This window comes from Camelus dromedarius, chromosome 26 (genome assembly GCF_036321535.1).
Source record: "Camelus dromedarius isolate mCamDro1 chromosome 26, mCamDro1.pat, whole genome shotgun sequence".
Classification (NCBI taxonomy): domain Eukaryota; kingdom Metazoa; phylum Chordata; class Mammalia; order Artiodactyla; family Camelidae; genus Camelus; species Camelus dromedarius.
The window spans coordinates 9354329-9372140 of NC_087461.1; positions in this window are offsets into that span (position 1 = coordinate 9354329).

Below are 17812 nucleotides of genomic sequence, written 5' to 3' on the forward strand. Positions count from 1 at the left end.
TTTCTCTTTGCCCCAAGATCTGAAATTCACAAGTTTTGGGTGTATTTCTATTTTTAATCCATTCTGTTGTACTCTCAATGGGTCCTTTTCATCTGCAAATTCATATTCCACAATTCTGGGTAATTTCTTGAATGTTTTGCTTTGATAATTTTTTTCTTTCTTTTTTTCTCTCCATTATTCAAATGTTAGAATTTAAGGACTAATCTTTCATTTTTGTGTTTTCCCCTTTCTCTCTTTTCTCCTCTATCTCCTGTTGAATATTTCATTTCTGTCATAGTCTTATTTCCTGGAGCTTTCCCTTTTGTTGTTGTTGGCTGATTGTTCTGTTTGTACAGGATCTGCTTTTATTGCACAGATATGATATCTGCTCTTATCTTCTGGTGAAGAGTGTTTTTTCTCCCTGTGTAATCTCGGTTTCTCTCAAGTTGCTTTTTTCTCTGTGTTTGTTTTGCTCACTTTTTTTCTTATTAGCAGCCTTTCTCAGATGGCTAGTGATCTTGAAGAGCTTACATTTAAAAAGCAAAAGCTGATCGGAAAATCCATGCACATTGATGGAGTTTCTCAGCAGTCAACTGTGACCTTCACTGCATGGGGATCTGCTGGACTTTTTGTTTGGAAACCCTGATAGCAGTACTTTTTTTGTTTTTGTTTTCCATCAGCCTAGTCAGACTGCCAAGAGAAGACTCTTCCAATATCCTGCTTTGAGGCTAAAAGCCTGACCCTCTATTTGGGGAACCAAGTGGGGAAAAGTTCAGGTGTTTCAAAACTCATTTTGTCAACTTTCACTTAATCCTCTTGTTTATAGAATGGTATCTCCACCCTCAATTCTTAAAGGCTTCTAACTCAAAACCATCTGTTTCATCCAGGGGCCTTAGCATAAAACTCACGGTAATTCAAATTAGGAAAACTTGAAAAGTGTTTAATAGAGGGACTGTTTACAAAGGTAAGGGCATGTGTCAGTTGCCAAAACAGGAGAGAAATTTGTAGTACCAGGTATGGATGACTGTGACTTATGTTCACAGTGGTAGATATCTGAGGAGTGTGTATGCTTTGAGTATTTGTAAGTGGCTGTGTTCACTGGGTACAAACTTTCTGCTTTCACCTAGTGTTTCTTGCGGATTAGACTGTGCACAAGGAAACACAATATTCTCATGTTCCAATTATTCCCTTGTATCATGTTCCATGCATCGTGTTGGAACAAATTCACGTTTGGAGAACAAGTATTATAATAGAATTGACTACAGTCTCTTCCAGCCCAAGCACCTGGGCCTCTTTGCTGTCCCCAGGTTTCCCCTTCACCTTGGATTCTGCACACAAGACTTAAGACTCATGTGGCTGTCATGGAATCCTCCTCTTGAGATCTAGTGAGACACAGGGAGGAAGTCAGAACCCCACAGAGTGTGGGAGGAAAGAAAAGACTAAGTGCCGAAGTGCCAGCATCCAATAATGATTTTCATCTGGTCACATTTTAAAAATAAAATGATTCCACCAGCCTCTAATTCCATTAAGGAAAGAGCCTTTTCTCTTTTTATGTCTAGTAAGTTGCACACAGTAGGTGCCCAATGATGGCTGATGGTCATACGTGTGTACATTCCATTACAATCGCAGTCACACCCTGTTTCTTAATATCCCAATTCTCTTTCACACTCCATAAGTAGAAAAATAAGTTTAAAAAGGAATCAAGTGATATAAAGAGACTGGTGGCAATGTCTAAACACCAAAACACCTAATTATATACAACATAAGGCTTTCGAGCACAAGGATTTATTCTGCTATTTCACACGATGGAGGAGGGAGGAACAGGAAATCTAAAGACATATGGCAGGGCTTAAAAGAGTGTGTTAAGTAAATGACAAAGTCTAAAATGCCAGGTCCAGAGAGCCCTTCATTACTTTATTTCTGTGGAAGGAATTTATGGCCTTAGTTACCACCAAAATTGTCAAAAATTAAGTTCTTGCTTGTACTGATTTGTGTCCCAAATCTTCATCAGATCCTTAAAAACCAAGGAGATTTTTAGCTGCTTTGCAAAGATTTAAGAAATATGGAGCAGCTTCTAATCTGGAAGAGAAAGCCAAGTGGTGGAGCCAAGATTTTTCTGGAAAGAATGTTCTGTGATGTTCTTCCTCTGAAGCACTAAGTAGAATGTACACGTCCAGATGTTTCTTTCACGAAGCACCTACTTGGTTTGGTGACCGAGCTGTCTACTTCCCTATTGTTCATTAATGTTTACTCAGTCTCCTCTATCTATTTTTGTGGGGAGTCTTATCCTATTGATTGGAAAGATGATCAGAGTCCGCATCTTTTTTTACATGAAAATATGTTAGATCTTAAAAACAGCAAGTGGCCAGTTTACATGTTATGAGGCCCAGGTGAAATGACAAGATCATCCAATCAAATGGCATCTATTTGGAGAAGTATGTCAACACATATTTTGGAAAGATCAAAATCTATTGCAAAATCATTTCAAAGACATTTACAGAAAAATCAACAAAGTGGGAGTCAAAACATATGCCAGTCATCATTTACCAGTTGGAGACTTAGAGGGGCCCCTAAATGCTTTTACTTATAAAAGAAGTAATTAAATAAAACTAGTTGCACTAAACGATAGATTCTAATTAGAATAAAAGCGATACCCAGTGTACCATTTCCCAAAGGGTCACTTTGCGGTGATCAAAATGCTTAACGGAGAGCAGGAAGTAAAGCGGTATGAAAGAGCCTCTGAAAATACGGGCCTAGTTTCAGAAAGGACTGGCCCTCGGGAAGACCAAGCCACAAGCTGGAAGACGCTCTAGATGCGTCCTGCCAGAAAGCCAGCTATCTGCCCAGCTTTTAAGCAAGAAAGCGTTAATTCAATCATTCTACGGAAGAGACAGAAGGTCTGTCTCTTTCCCATGAAAAATGTGCATGGCCCACAATCTCTGCCTTCCAAAAATCTACGATCTAAAATTAAAAAAACAAAGATCAATGCAACAACAGTAAAATATAAAGCAACCGTTCAAGACAGAACACAAAGCAACGTGCTGTTATTTACAAAGCGTTTGCGTAATCATAATCTTTGCCTTTCTTTTGGGGAAGGTAGATATAAAATCCAGTGCTTTTTTAACGATAAAAAAGTGAACTATATACTCAGTGCCCAGCTTCACATTAACGTGCTTGCCTTACAATAAATATTAACTTCCTACACTATGAGATTCAGAACATAACCAGACTCAGTAACACACATAATTCAATAAAAAGAAAGAAATCCTTTGTCTCTGAGTCATAAGAACCCTATGAAGGATTCATATTTCTTTTGGCAAGATGAATTTTCAGAAGGTTTAACTGGGAAGTACAAAATTGATTTTGAATAAAAACAAATAATTTAATGAAGTGATTAAGTGCTAATCACTGAGACAATAGATGACCCGGCATTCCTGCAGATTTGCCTAAGCACTTGGCTGCACGTGGCCAGCAAGGAAAACGCATCTCAACAACAGAGCCAAGCATTTGGGTTGATCCTTTCATCGTCAGCCCCCATCTGCTTCTCCCCCAGGATTCCTTGCTTCGGTGAGTAGCCTTTCCTCCCTACAACATCCTCATTCTCTTCCAAACTTTCTCCTCACTACTCCTCCAAAGCTGCTCTCCAAATGATGACCTCCACATTGCTGCATCCCGTGATCAATTCTCAGTCATCATACTTGACCTCCCAGCAGCCTTTATCCCAGTTGATCATTCCCACCTCTTTAACGTGCTCTGTTCAGTTGGCAACACCTTCACTTGGTTCATCCATGACCTCAGTGGTTCCTCTGCTGGTTCTTCCTCTTCTCCCTACTTGTGGCTGTCGGATTGCCCAAGGGCTCAGTCACTGACCTCCGTCCTACCTCCACCCACTCTCTCTCTTCATGGCCTCATCCAGTGCCTGTGGTTCTAAAACACGGTGCTTATACCTCCATCTAAGAAGGTATAGCTCCAGCTCCGAACTTTCTCCTGAGCTCTACGACTTGAATATCCAAACGCTAATCTGATTCTTTCATTTTGAAACTGAACTCCTGATCTTCCCCAGCTCACACTCACAGCAGAGCCTTCATTATCTCAGTCGATGATAACTCCATCTTTGATCTTTCTACGTCAAAAACCACTGCTCCTTAATCTGTCAGGAAATCAGAGTCAGACTTTTGAACATAGGTCAGATCATGTCACTTCTCTGCCCAAATGACCCTGAAATGAATAATGGGCTCAACCACTTCCCAGTGGCTCAGACCAAGTACTCTGGAATCATCCTCCATTCCTCACTTTTCTTAACACCTCCCAGCCCATCAGAAAAATCCCGTCATTTGTGGCTTTGAAATATACCTAGGATTAGACCCCTTCTTACTCCACTGCCATTGCTGTGACACAGGGCACCATGTCCTTTGGTCAGTACTGGCCCAGTGACCTTCCACTTGGCTTCCTTGCTTCCACCCTTGTTCTCCATTACAGTCTATCTCCCACAGCACAGGTGGAGAGATTTATAAAAACCTTAATCATCTAATGTGACTCTTTTCAAAAATCTTTCAATGATTCCCATCACACTTAGAATTAAATCAAAATCCCAATCTGACTTTCCAAGGCTCTTCTCGATTTGGATCCTATGGAGGCTCTAAATTTACTTCTGTCCCCTCTCCATTTGCTCACTCCACTCCAGGAACAGTGACTGTCCAAAGGTTCCTCAAATGTGGCAAATCTAGCCCTGCCTTAGAACCTGGGTACTTGTCCTTCCTTCTGACTCTTCTTCCAGATTCTGGACTTTCTCGTGGCTCCCTCCCTCCCTCCACTGAAGTCTCCCCTTAAATGTCAGAGCCTCAGAGTCCATCCTGATCACCCTACACAATAGTCCTTCCACCTGCTTTCAACAGTTCCCTTCTACCATGCTTTATTTTCTTTCATAATGTGCATTATACCTGGTAATATTACAGTATATGTATAGACTATTTATTTGTCTATTGACTTCTTTCTCCAAAATATAACCCCCATAAAACCAGGAGCTTTGTTCTGCCCACTGCTCCACCTCTGGTGCCTAGAACAGTCCTGGTCCATGGTAGCCGTCAACAAATATTTACTGAATGAATGAGTGAATGAATTCTCAAGAGATTTACTTTAATCCTTAGGCTGAATAAAATAACAAATGAAAATATATCCCAACCTATTAGCCTTTAATGTTAATAAGTACTAGATTCCAATTAATTGATTGAGCTTTGGTCAGCAGAACAAAAACATGAGGTCACTCAAAGCAACCCACACCATTACTTGGTTCCAAATTGTAGACAGACGTAAGTCTTAGGCATAAAAATTGCTATGTTATACATATACATACATATGTTCATTTTCATATTCTTTTGCATTATATGTTACTACAAGACATTGAATATAGTTCCCTGTGCTCTACAGCATAACCTTGTTGTTTACCTATTTTCTATAGAGTATTTATGTATGCCTGAACTCTTATGCTGTACGCCAGAAACTGACACAATATTATAAACTGACTATACTTCAATTTAAAAAAATCACCATATCTTTTTACAAAGATCTGTGACTTCTTTCTAAATGGAGTAACTCTACTCTGCAAAACTGAAAAGGTTTTTGTTCTCTCCCATCTAGCTATTATTTCATGTAGAGATTCAAATATGTACGTTTATTGCTGAAACAAGAATGAATAATCCCAGAACAAGGCTTTGCTTGAGATTAGAGTCACAAATCACAATCACTTGGATACAGTCCTGTCATCCAGATGTGAGACCAAAAGGCTTCTCTTTGAGGTTTCTTCCACTACAAATTTTTGCATCACAGGCAATGCTTTGCTGAGTATTTATGGCTGAAGTAGACAGATCCACCCCTAAACACTTAGTAAAATTTTATCTATCAAACTTCAATGTGTTATTTCCTGGAACTTTATCATCCATCTACATGGGTCATAACCAGAGTAAACAGTGATAGAGAGAAGAAAGTATGAGAAAAAATAAGGACTGACATATCAGATGATTGCTACTGTTGGCTTTATCCTATTTTAGATTTGAGTTTTCACTGTGCTGTCGTAACTGTTAATTTCCAATAAAGTTCCATCAAATGTTGACTTTCTTCCCTCAGGTTTTGTCTAAGTGCTAACCATGTGGAAATAATTACAATGTGCCATTATCCATACATGAATTGTTTTATTAGTAGAGCATAGAAATATCTTTGAGAATTGGCTAAAACCTCAGCGATAGTGGATGTAGTAATCCCCGAGCTATTTGCTAAATATTTGAGCAAACAGAGCATTGTTTATTCAGTTCCTGTCAGCTCCCATGGGCATTCTTGGAATGAGGTTGTAGGTTTTCTGTTTGGTTTTTTAAGGCAGGCCACAACCAGAAAATCATCAGCTTGAACTGGACAAGCTACACAACCATTCTGTGCAAAAAAACCTTTCTCTGACTCCTCACCCATATCCAGTGACTTCTGCAGCTCCATTGCTGTGTCATATCATCTCTGCTTTTGCCGGCTCACCCTTTACATGCGGGCACTGAACAATTCACTCTAACATCATTTTTATAACTGCCAGAGGCAATGGCCTGTGCTGGCCGGGGGATTCCAAAGACTTGAAGGTCATGTGTTCCGGAGTAAAATCATCTTCCCACAGCTGGGCCTAAGAGGCCCCTGGTTGTCTTTGATTTCTCCCTTCCACATTTTCATCTGTAAACACCCACCTCCCAGTTCAAAACGTCAGAGGGAAAAAGTTTTCTCCAGTACTTCCTCCTTTGGTCTTCCTTGACACAATCCCGCAGATAATCAAAGCTTTAAGTAATGTGACAATGAAGGGTGGAGGAAGCTAAGAGCTTTTCTAATCCATCTACCACCCTAAAGCAGGATCACACCTTAATGGTGTGGAGACAATGACAGTTGGGTACCCAAAGAGCTGGAGAGCAACTTAAGACAGTCTCATCCTGAACTAGCCAACCTAGTTGTTTTACAGTCTGGGCCTCGCTCAAGTCACACTCATCAGGAAAAAAAGTCACAATAGTTTTTGTGGGAAAAAAAAATCTTTGAATATATTTAACAGCAATATTTGGTTGTATTGTCTTAACTTATTATCATTTAAAATTTAGAGTAATCATAAAAACACTAATTCAAAAAGATACATGCACCCCTATGTTTATGGTAGCATTATTTACAATAACCAAGATATGAAAGCAACCCAAGTGTCCATCAATGTGTGAATGGATATATATATAGAACACACACACAATGGAATACGCCTCAGCCATAAAAAAAGATGAAGTCTTGCCATTTACAACAACATGGATGGGCCTTGACAGTATTACTGTAAGTGAAGTAAGTCAGACAGAGAAAAGCAAATGCCATATGGTTTCACTCATTTGTGGAATATAAAAAACAAACAAAACAAAAACACATAGATACAGAGAATGGAGTGGACGGGAAGGGGTGGTGAGGAGAGTGAAATGAGAAAAGGGATGAACTGCATGATGATGGGGAGAAACTCAACTTTGTGTGGTGAGCACAGTGTCATGGACACGGAAGCAGAAATATATTATACACGGGAAATTTACATAATGTTATCTATCAACCAATGTTAGCTGAATAAAACATGAATTTAAAAAATTAAGAGTATTCATGAAAATCATAGGGAGGGTTGTGTAAGCTGCCCAAGATCAAATCATTTAGAAGTGGTAAAGCCAGAACCACAGGTAAAGCCAGTGGCTTTTACACATCTTTTAAAATGGGGGTTATTTTTACTAGTACATCAGGCAGCACCCAACAGTCATGGAAGAAGAAAGAAGGAGCTGGGGCCCAGAAGCTCAGTGACTCAGCCACCTTCCTTCTCCTACCTGGTTCCCTCTCCCCCACCTCCTCCCCGGCAGCCTCTGATGAGATTCCATGGAAACCTGGAGTTCACTGACCTCAGATTTGAATTTCACTCCTGCCGGCTATGTTCGTGTAATCACATTTAAGAGCTGATCTATATTTCACAATTATGTCATACCCAATTTAGCATAAATTCCTTCTAATCCAAAAATGTCTTCTATTTGTATTTGTAGTTGTAGTTGTCTTTGGGCATCTTCATGCAAAATTAGATTATTTTCTAGATGACTGCATTCTGATTTTTTTCTACATTCTTAGTCTAACTGAGATGAAACAAATTTGAGAGCAAATTGCTCAGAATTAGTCATCTGCTTTTCTAGTAAGCCTTGTTCACAAAAGCTTGTAGATTTCTCTTCCAAGCAAAGTGTACGCACCTCTCCCTCTGTCTCCCTCTTGTTTTATAATTATCATATTGTATCATCACAATATATACTGGCAAAACCTATTTCAGAATTACAAAATTCTTTATAAGGATTTATAAATAGAGAATAGATTTTGCTGTTGTTAATTGGAGGGAAGTGTTGAAAACTTTTACTGGGAAATTATTTTTCAGTAAAATGAATTATTGTTGCTATTACTGTGAGAAGAGAAAAGCGCATCAATTCAAACATGGAGGAATCCAACAGAAGAGAATAATACTGTTGAAAAGTAGAGGATATATTAAAATCTCTACACCCTTAGTTTTCTATCCTCAGAGATAACCACTAAATGGATGGAGTCATTTTCTCACCTCCTAATCGTAAATGAGAGATAAATGGTAGATTTATCTGACTGCAAGTTATTCCAGAAAACAACGGATACATGTGTCATCAGAACAAAGTAAGAATGGGAAAGGGTCACCCTAAACTCCAGGGAACAAGTCTAAGTAACTCCCAGCCTCTGCTCTCCCCCTCTGACTCCCCAGGGGTATGGGTATGGGTTGGACTGAGCAGTGGTGATGTTCAGTATCTGAAATTAGGAATGAAAAAAATTAAAATGACACAGAGTTGCATGCTCACATTTTAAAAGCTCGTGACAAAAAATATTTTTTTAATTACTAGGAGATACAAAAGTGTAAAGGCAAATACTTCATTATTTCTCTTGAGCACGGAATTATCACAGCATAATAGCACATAATGAGTTTGTTATTCTAGCAACAGACATCTGTCAGAAACAAACTCTCAAAATGCCACTTGAATTTGCACAACTGACCAAAAGAGTGGCTTCTGGAATCAAAATCTGCTCCCTCACTTCGTAAATATTTGACTTTGAATCAGTTAAATAATATTCTAAGACTCAGTGTCATCATTTGTAAAAAGGAAACAACAATAGTGCCTGTCTCAGAGCACTGTTTTACATGGGGGAAAAAAAAAATCCTTAGCAGAATGCCTAACGCAAAATAAGTCCTCAAAAATATTAGCTCCGTGTGAGAAAAGCAATTATGGCCAAACAAAAGCCTGGAGGGGGAAAGAACAAGAAAATGGGTCCTTCTTTATAAAGTGAACATCAAATATTTAAAATCTGCATCAAAATCAACTAAGGAGGGACATAGCACGATTTTTAAAAGCATCCCCCCAAAGAAGTATAGATTAAAAACAGGTTGAGGAGAGGTGTCAAAATGACAAATTTATGCACTAGAAATATATAAAAGGCTATTAGCGAAAAACGGGGATGCTTTGAGGACTATTCACATTTATTTTGAGAGTGTTAACAGAAAGAACTATGGCCCTGTCGCATGCTTTTCCAGCACTACTGCTCGGGACGAGAGCTCGCTGAATGCACAACTACACTTTTTTGTCCACTGATGAGAATCTGTATGAGGCAGATTTTCAGTGAGAAGAGTTACTATTTCATGACAGTCATTTATTCATTAGGTCAACAGCTATTCACTGAGTGCTGTCCATGTGCTGGCACCGTGAAAGGCACAAGGGATTGAAAAAACAAAAACAGAAACCAATGAACATAAATTAACAACAAGTTCATACTGTACAGCACAGGGAACTATGTTCAATATCTTGTAGTAACTTATGGTGAAAAAGAATGTGAAAACGAATATGGGTATGTTCATGTGTGACTGAAGCATTGTGCTGTACACTAGAAACTGATGTAACTGACTATACTTTAATAAATACATAAATAAAAGAGCAAATGTGGCTGAGTTATTTGCGTATGTTGGCTCTTGTGAATAACGTCGTCGTGAACTTGGGAGTACAGATACCACTTCGAGATCCTGATTTCGGTTCTTTCAGATACAAACCCAGGAGTGGAATTCCTGGATCATATGGCAGCTCTATTTTTAATTTTTTTAGGAACTTTCATACCGTTTTCCAGAGTGGCCATACCAATTTACATTCCCACCATCAGTGTGAAAAGATTCCAAATTCTCCACCTCGTTGCCAAGACGAATTTTCTTTTCTTTTTTCAGTAACAGCCATCCTAACAGGTGTGAGGTGATATCTCATTGTCGTTTGGTTTGCATTTTCCTCACGATGAGTGATGTTGAGCATCTTTTCATGTACCTGTTGGCCATGTGACTGTCTTCGTTGAAGAAATGTCTGTTCAGTCTATAGAAGCAGAGCAGGGTGGTGGTTGCCAAGGGCTGGGGGGAGGGGGGAGTGGGCAGTCATTGTTCAAGGGAATAAAGTTCCAGTTAAGCAAGATGGGTGAGTTTCAGAGATCTGCCGCACAACACCGTGCCTGTAGTTAACAACACTGCACACTTAAAAGTTTGTCAAGAGGATAAATCTCAAGTCAAATGAAAAAAATAAATATAAATAAATAAAAAATAAAATTGATTCTGGTGAAAGTTAAATTTAAAAAAAAAAGCAAACATGATTCACACTTTCATGGTACCCACACTCCAATAACTGGGGAGAGACTGGACATTAATCAAACAGCAATCCAAATGGTTGTTTATTACAAACTGGGCAAAGTGCTATGAAGGAAAGAAAAGAAATGCACCCCAAGAGATCAAAAGAAAACAGGAATTCCTGAGGGCAGGGGTATGTGATATCTGCAGAAGAAAGATGTGTACTGAAATCTGATGAATGGTTAGTAGTGAACTAGGTATGGAGGCTGAGCAGAGGGGAGGAAGGGGTGTTTCTGGTCTTAGGGGACAGCATGTGCAAAAGTCCTGTGATAGGAGAGAGTAGGTTTAGCTGAAAGGCCAGTTGAAAGGCACATGGAACTAAAACAGGCTGGAGAGCAGGAAGGGGTGGGAGGTGGGGAAAAACAAAGAATCAGTGAAGCCCTCTGCTTTTGCTTTAAACCCATGTGAAGTAAATGACCCTCCGAACTGAGAACTAAATTGTGAATCTTTGTCTCAGCATCTGATAAAATTGTGGAAACCTCCTTTGAGTGGGGGTAAGCCAGTACTTGGATGCTTTTGATAATCATGAAATAGAAATATCGGTAATATCAGAGGCAGAAAACTGTCGAGAGTTTCATTGCATTCCCCCTCTATTCCTTACCAACATGTTGAGGAATACCCCACAGCTCCTGCACTCTGTCTAAAAGATGGGATTTGTCAGTTTTCCAAATGGTCTTGGGACCCCAGAGCAGGTGCAGTTCACTCAGAGGGCACCCTCTGTAAGGAGGTTTAGGGTGGAGCCAGTGTCCCGACCCATTTTTACTTAGGGCAGAAGTGAAGGGTAAGGATGGTGATAGGCAATCCCAGTCTTCTTTTATTTCACTTGAGACATTGGTAGACCAACTGTCCCCTATTCTTTTACAAAAACACAGAAGTAAGCAGCATAACTCCTAGAGGAGGGACATTTTAAAGGGGGTCTTTTAGAACTTAGAGTTCTCCTTATTCATCATGAATGGCAGGATCCCACAAGTGGCTTAAGGACAACATAGATGAGACTCACAACCCTTAGTCTTATCCTTGCCCAAGGAGAAACCATTGTATGGTGGCACTGGGGTGACATGAGGTCCATCAAGGGGACTTTCCTGAGGGAACCCTTAAACGGGCTGTTAGAACCACCCCAGGGAGAGATGATAAGGACCTGAAAATGCAGTATGAGAGAGATGAAGGAGATTCATTGGGGGTGACTTAGGGATTAGTGGGAGAAATAAAATGAGATTATATTTGGACATTTTGAATTTTAGTACTTGAGGAATGTACAGTAATGTTGTCCAAAGGCAACTGGATTTTAGAGCCTGAGACTTGGAAAGTTCTGGTCTGAAGATTTCAGATCTCTCAGCTTAGAAGTAATAGGTTTGAGCATCCAAGGTGATGGAGACACCCACAGAGAGTGTGCAGAGTGAGACAGAGGGGCCAGACAGATGTGGTAAGACAGAGGAAAGGGCACCAGAGAGTTTGGTGAAGATGGAAATAACCAACAACATTAAAGTCACCAAAGAACTCCTGTGACAGGAGACCCCCCAAAATTCTCTGATGTGTTTGACAATGAGTAAGTCTCCGTGGCCTTCGCAAGGATGATTTCATCAGAGGGGAGGGAGCAGAAGTCAGATTTCAAAAGGCTGAGGAATGAGTGACAGGTAAGAAGATAGGGCAGGGAGGTGTGGTCTATGGGTCTGAGATGCTTTGATGAAAGAGAGGGAATGAATTAGAGGGTTGGGAGTTGTGGGCTGGAGGAGAGCGGCCACAGATCCAGTAGTTTGTGGTGGTTGTTATTTTCAGGTGTTTTAAAGTAAAAGGCTAAAATGGAGAAAGTGAACATGGGTTAGGACGCAAGTCCAATTCAGTTACTGTATAAACTGGGTAAAATCATTCAATTCCTTGAGAACTGCTTCACTTTTAAAATTTCTGCAATTAAATATACATCTTTATAGCCTTCTCTTAGGAAGGGTCAGTGTTCATTTCAGGGGAAACTGGGGCAGCCATTTGGTGTCTTGACAAGGAAGATCGTCTTTTGCTGCTTTAAAAAGAAATGTTTCCAACCCAGGCCCAGCAATGAGAATGAACAGCACTCAGGGTTAACTCTGAGGCCAAGCTAAGTAAAGCCTTTGCCCAAGGCTTCAGAAAACCCGTTTCTGGAAGACAATAATGTCCAAATAACTGTTTCTCAGGGGGAAAAAATGCAATTTTCTCCTCTTGGGAGTAGGCATTTTTGCCTATTCATTCTTTTTTTTTCTAATTATGGGTTTCATTACATTCTGTCAATTTACAAGCTTATCTCTGGTTGAAATACGTCTGCTTGTCAGAGCTCCAGTTTACTATGTCTGGGATTTAGCCTGGCTTTGCTGACCTCTGGCAAAGTTCGACCAGGACTGGGTCCCCTCCTCGCTGGGACTGTCCTGACAGATGGCCCGAACCAAGGGAGCTCCTGGGCATGGAGGATGTCCTTGCTCTGGGAGGTTTCTATTTACTTTCAGCCTTAGTGGCATTTGTCTAAGGCTGGGCCCCTTCTTTCAGAATCCCTGGCCCCTACATCTCTTTATGCTCCCAGGGCTGCACGTTGGTTACAAGCAGACCCTTTGCCCCCACTGCTGTTTACTTAGAGAGCTGAAAGATTTATCTGATGACCCAGAGAAAGAGTCTCCACGCATACCATCCGTTTGCTGTCCAAAGAAAAGTACTATTTGTTTCAGACTTAACATGACCACAGATCACAATTATGAACGTATCATCCTGGAGGTGTCTGAAGATGATTTTTAAAAAAGGAAGAAATTTAGAGGTCAGGAAAGAACAGAATGTTGTTGACAGAGAGATAAGGTAATTGGTATGCTCTGGAAGGTTCAAATCACTAAGAATGAGCTGACTTTGACTTTCAAAAGATGAAGTACAGAGAAACATGCTTTCAGCCACGTGTTCTGTATGTGACCGCGCGGCACTGCTAATGGAGGTGAATGCCCACCGTGGTCAGATCGTTTTCAAATAATTAGCAACTTCTGGTTAATAGCCTCCAGGGAGGGACTCAGCTCTGAGCTGTCATCAGCCAGCACCCATGACGGCTGGGGCAATGAGTGTCTGAAGGCCTAAAGGTGCAACTGGACCACGCCCCACAGCATCCACTATACTTCTCAACCCTCTGGTGTATGAAACAGCACAGAGATTCAGTGGGAAGCAGAATTGCTCTGATTGTAAATGGACACAGAAACCTTCCCTCACCCTCACCTTCCCTTTCCTCCCCTTCTTCCCCCCGGGTAACTTTAAGGGTGCATATTCAGCTTCGACTATGGAAACAGCCCTCACAAGTTACTGGTTTAATTCTCAAGACTCCCCTCATCTGAGTCCCCTAGAGAAGCCCCTTTGGGGAAACCACACTCCAGCTCCAAATGAGAGACCAGCCCTGCCGCCTGTCATGACCTCCCTCAGTCCTGGAAACCCCAGCACCCAGGGCACCCCTGGGGAGGGGAGCCACAGCACCTCGGGGTGGCGGGGGTGGGGACTGCCTAAGTAGCTCACGTCACCTTTTGTGAAATGATCTGAAAGTCACGATCAAGGCTTCTTTTATTGTAAGTGATTCATCCCTCTGGAGATCGCTCAGGTTTTCTCTCTCAGAGGAATCTTCCCAGCATACTTGGCTTTCTCTTTGAATAACAGTATAATTATAGAAAAGAACAGGGAACACCATGCAGATGAAAATGACAGGGTCTTAGTCCTTACAGACACCTCGGTGCTGAACCGAACAGCATTCAGATGTCCCTTAGTTCACCTTCCCGTGTGAGCTTTTTCAGAACTGGAGACTTTTTCCACTGAGGCATGCAAGAACTCTTTTTTCTTTTACTTAATCAAATCCATTTCTTGCCTCATGCTAAGGAGCTCATTAAATTGCCTCATACCTGTTTATTTTCCACAGAAATTGCCTCTTAGCCCCTCCACTGAGTTTCTTTGATATCTTTGTTCAAATGGAGAATAATACATTTGTGTCGGTGCTATGGCATTAAAAAAAAAAAAAAAAAAAGCTCCTGGTTGCTCAAAATGGTGTGTCTATTGCATCCATCATTTATAAGCTCTTTCCACAAAATGAGGTCGAGTTTGTATTCACGATGTCACTCTTTCCTTCCTCCCTGACCATCCCTTCACCTCTCCTCACCCTCCCCACTCACCCACTCTGCCACACACACTCAGATCATGAAGGCAATCCTCGGAGCAGAATGTATGCCTCTTTATCCCAGCAATGGAACAGCTTTTTGTTCTTTATCCCTAACAGTACATTTGGCTGGATGCATATTTATTCACTCTGCTTACTCAGCTGAAGCAGGGAGTCTGGAAAGATTTCAACCATCAAATTCAAGAAAAGGATCTTAGGACAGTGTTTGAAAACGAAGACACCATTATTGACACATGCTACAAACCCACAGTCAATGTCATTTCCATGAATCTTGTGCCAGGTTCTCTTTTATCAGGTTCCAAAATAAGAAAAGATGACACATAACAGCGCAAAGCAGCCCATCAAACCACCAAGAAGCTGACGTGCTCAGCAGGATGATAGGGAAGTTGCTGTCTTGCCTGACAGGTATAACCTTTCCTTCTCAGTCCTGTACTTTTTCTGAAAAGGCGGGGAATGGTTGCTTATGCTTCTGAGGATTGTACAGTAAAAACTCCAGAAAATAGCACACAAAGCATTTGATGGTTTAAGTGGGACATTTTTTATCTCAATATCACAGGCTCCCTTCCCCCTATAAAACATGGCTCCCTACCGGGGCCATCTTTAGCGCTCTGCAGAAGCCCCAAACTCCACTACTGCATTAAATATTCACTTAAGGGGGAACTTCTATGCCTACTCTTCAGGATAAACTCAGCAGACGCCATAGTCAATAGCCTCTCCCTCCACCTACTTCAGCTGAAACTGGTGAAGCTATCATGCCAAGAATTATCCAATGAAAAACCAAAGTGGCCACTACATGCCACACCAGAATGGAAGTTTTTACCCTGTACACATAATAGCCCCTTTTCTCACAAAGCCCAACCCTTTTGATTTCATCACTCAATCACTTATAATCAAAACATTCAAGCTCAGGTTCAAACAGACTAGAAGTTCAGCTCTTAGAATTGACAGGGATAGTCCATCAGATGTAGACTCACAGGGATAAACAGGAGAAAAGGAGGATTCATTAATTACCTCAGGAATTTTATTTTTAGCTGGAGAGCTGACCTAGACAGAAAAGTAAAATTGAAAGCTTATTAAGGATTTGCTGTTCCCTTTCTCAGCCCCCATGCCTTCGACTGCTACCATTTCTACCATGATCTGAAATATATATTCTTGAAAGTGATAGCTGTCTGTCTAGTCCAATTTGTGTGGCTTCACAGGGAAGGAGAGAAATTTCTCTTTATATTTCATCAACCACATAATCAAATTAACTTAGAAATTTCATGTAAAAAAGAGTGGTTATTTACATCTGAGTTCATAGATACATGTCACGCAGAAACACTTGCAGAGACATGCCCACCCCGATAGTCACCAGGTCTAACTAAAGGAAACATAGGAGGTGGTTTTTTTGTGTTTTCAAAAAACAAAGGTGGTTTTTTTGTGTTTTCAAAAAACAAACAAACAATAGTTGATGTTTTTATCTACGTTAAAAATCACCACGAAATAAGGTGACTTCTTTACAAAATGCATGATGCATATGCTCAGATTGAGTGGTATTTATGAACCAACCCATATTGCAAAGACTGAAAATGAAAGACTTTAGAACTAGAAGGGGTGAGTAGCTGAATCCCTTTTATTTTATGAATGAAGATACTGAGGGCTAAAAATGTTACCAACCGAGCATCTACTTCTACTTCCTCAGATAAAAGTAACAAACCCAGCAGTCAACATCCCCTCCCTCAACCTTCTTCACTTGAAATTTGTGAAGCCTTTATGACCGGAATCAGCCCACAATGGACCAAAGGAGCAGCTGCATGCCACACCGGGATGGAAACTTTCCTCTGGTCAGAGAATCCTCACATCCTGTGGCCTGATGGAATCACTTCTCTTAACAACAGGGATTGAATATTGGTTTGGAAGGAAGACTCAGAAAGCCAGATCCATGCTGTTTAAAAAAAAAACCAAAACAAAGACAATAATAAAGTGTTCTATTTTTAAGACACATCAACTGAATCTATAGCTTATAATTATTATACAGTTAAACAGCCACGGCAGTTTTCATGTGTTGTGGCAATTTTCCTTTGCTTTATAGGCTAGGTTTAATAACAAGGCCACCTAAAGGAATATCTTGAGATTTTCCTGTTTAAGGGTTTGCCAGATCTAGGTTATGCAGAAATATGAGGTTTCCTTATAAGGAAGAGAGATTGAAATCAGCTCGTCGATCCAGTAAGCACACTTAACCGTGAATGGAATCTTGAAATCAGTCCTTTAGGTGGGGAAGTGTGGTTACAATTACTGAAGGAGGCATACTTCTTATTTTCATTTACATGACTTTTCTAGGTCACAGAATAGTAAAAAAAAAAAAAAAAGAAAAGAAAAAAAATCAACTTCAGCTTGTCTCCTGCAAAAAGTGAATATGAAAATATGCATTCAGAGATCCAATAGCCATTGGCATCTGAAATTACGTCAAAGAAGTGAAGGAAACATTGCCAGTCCTTCCCAATTGTCAAGGCCCAGCTGGAAATTAACTGTGCAAAAACCAGGAGTGAGACGGAAGGTACCAGGTAGATTCAATTTCTGACAGGCAGGGTCAGGAGTCGACGGCCAGTCCTGGCCACTACTTATTTTGGTTTTTACCACATTTTTTTTTAAAGTTCTAAAATAAGACAAGGCTATTGATATAAGGGCAGAGAAAAACTATACAGAGAAACCATAAAAACTGAAATTTATAGCCTATAAAAGACAGTTCAAGAGAAATTTAATTTTCATATTTAAGTCCTAACCAGCCTGGCTCATGCCAAACACAGTTACTACTTCTTCAAAAGACAGATAAGAAAGCTCCAAACATAACTGCAAAATGAAGAAAAATAAATTTGAAACAGATGTCATAAAAGCACCCCCAACTCTTACTTATTTTAATTGTAGAAAAATCATGAGCTTGTGTTTACAGGAGCTTCCTG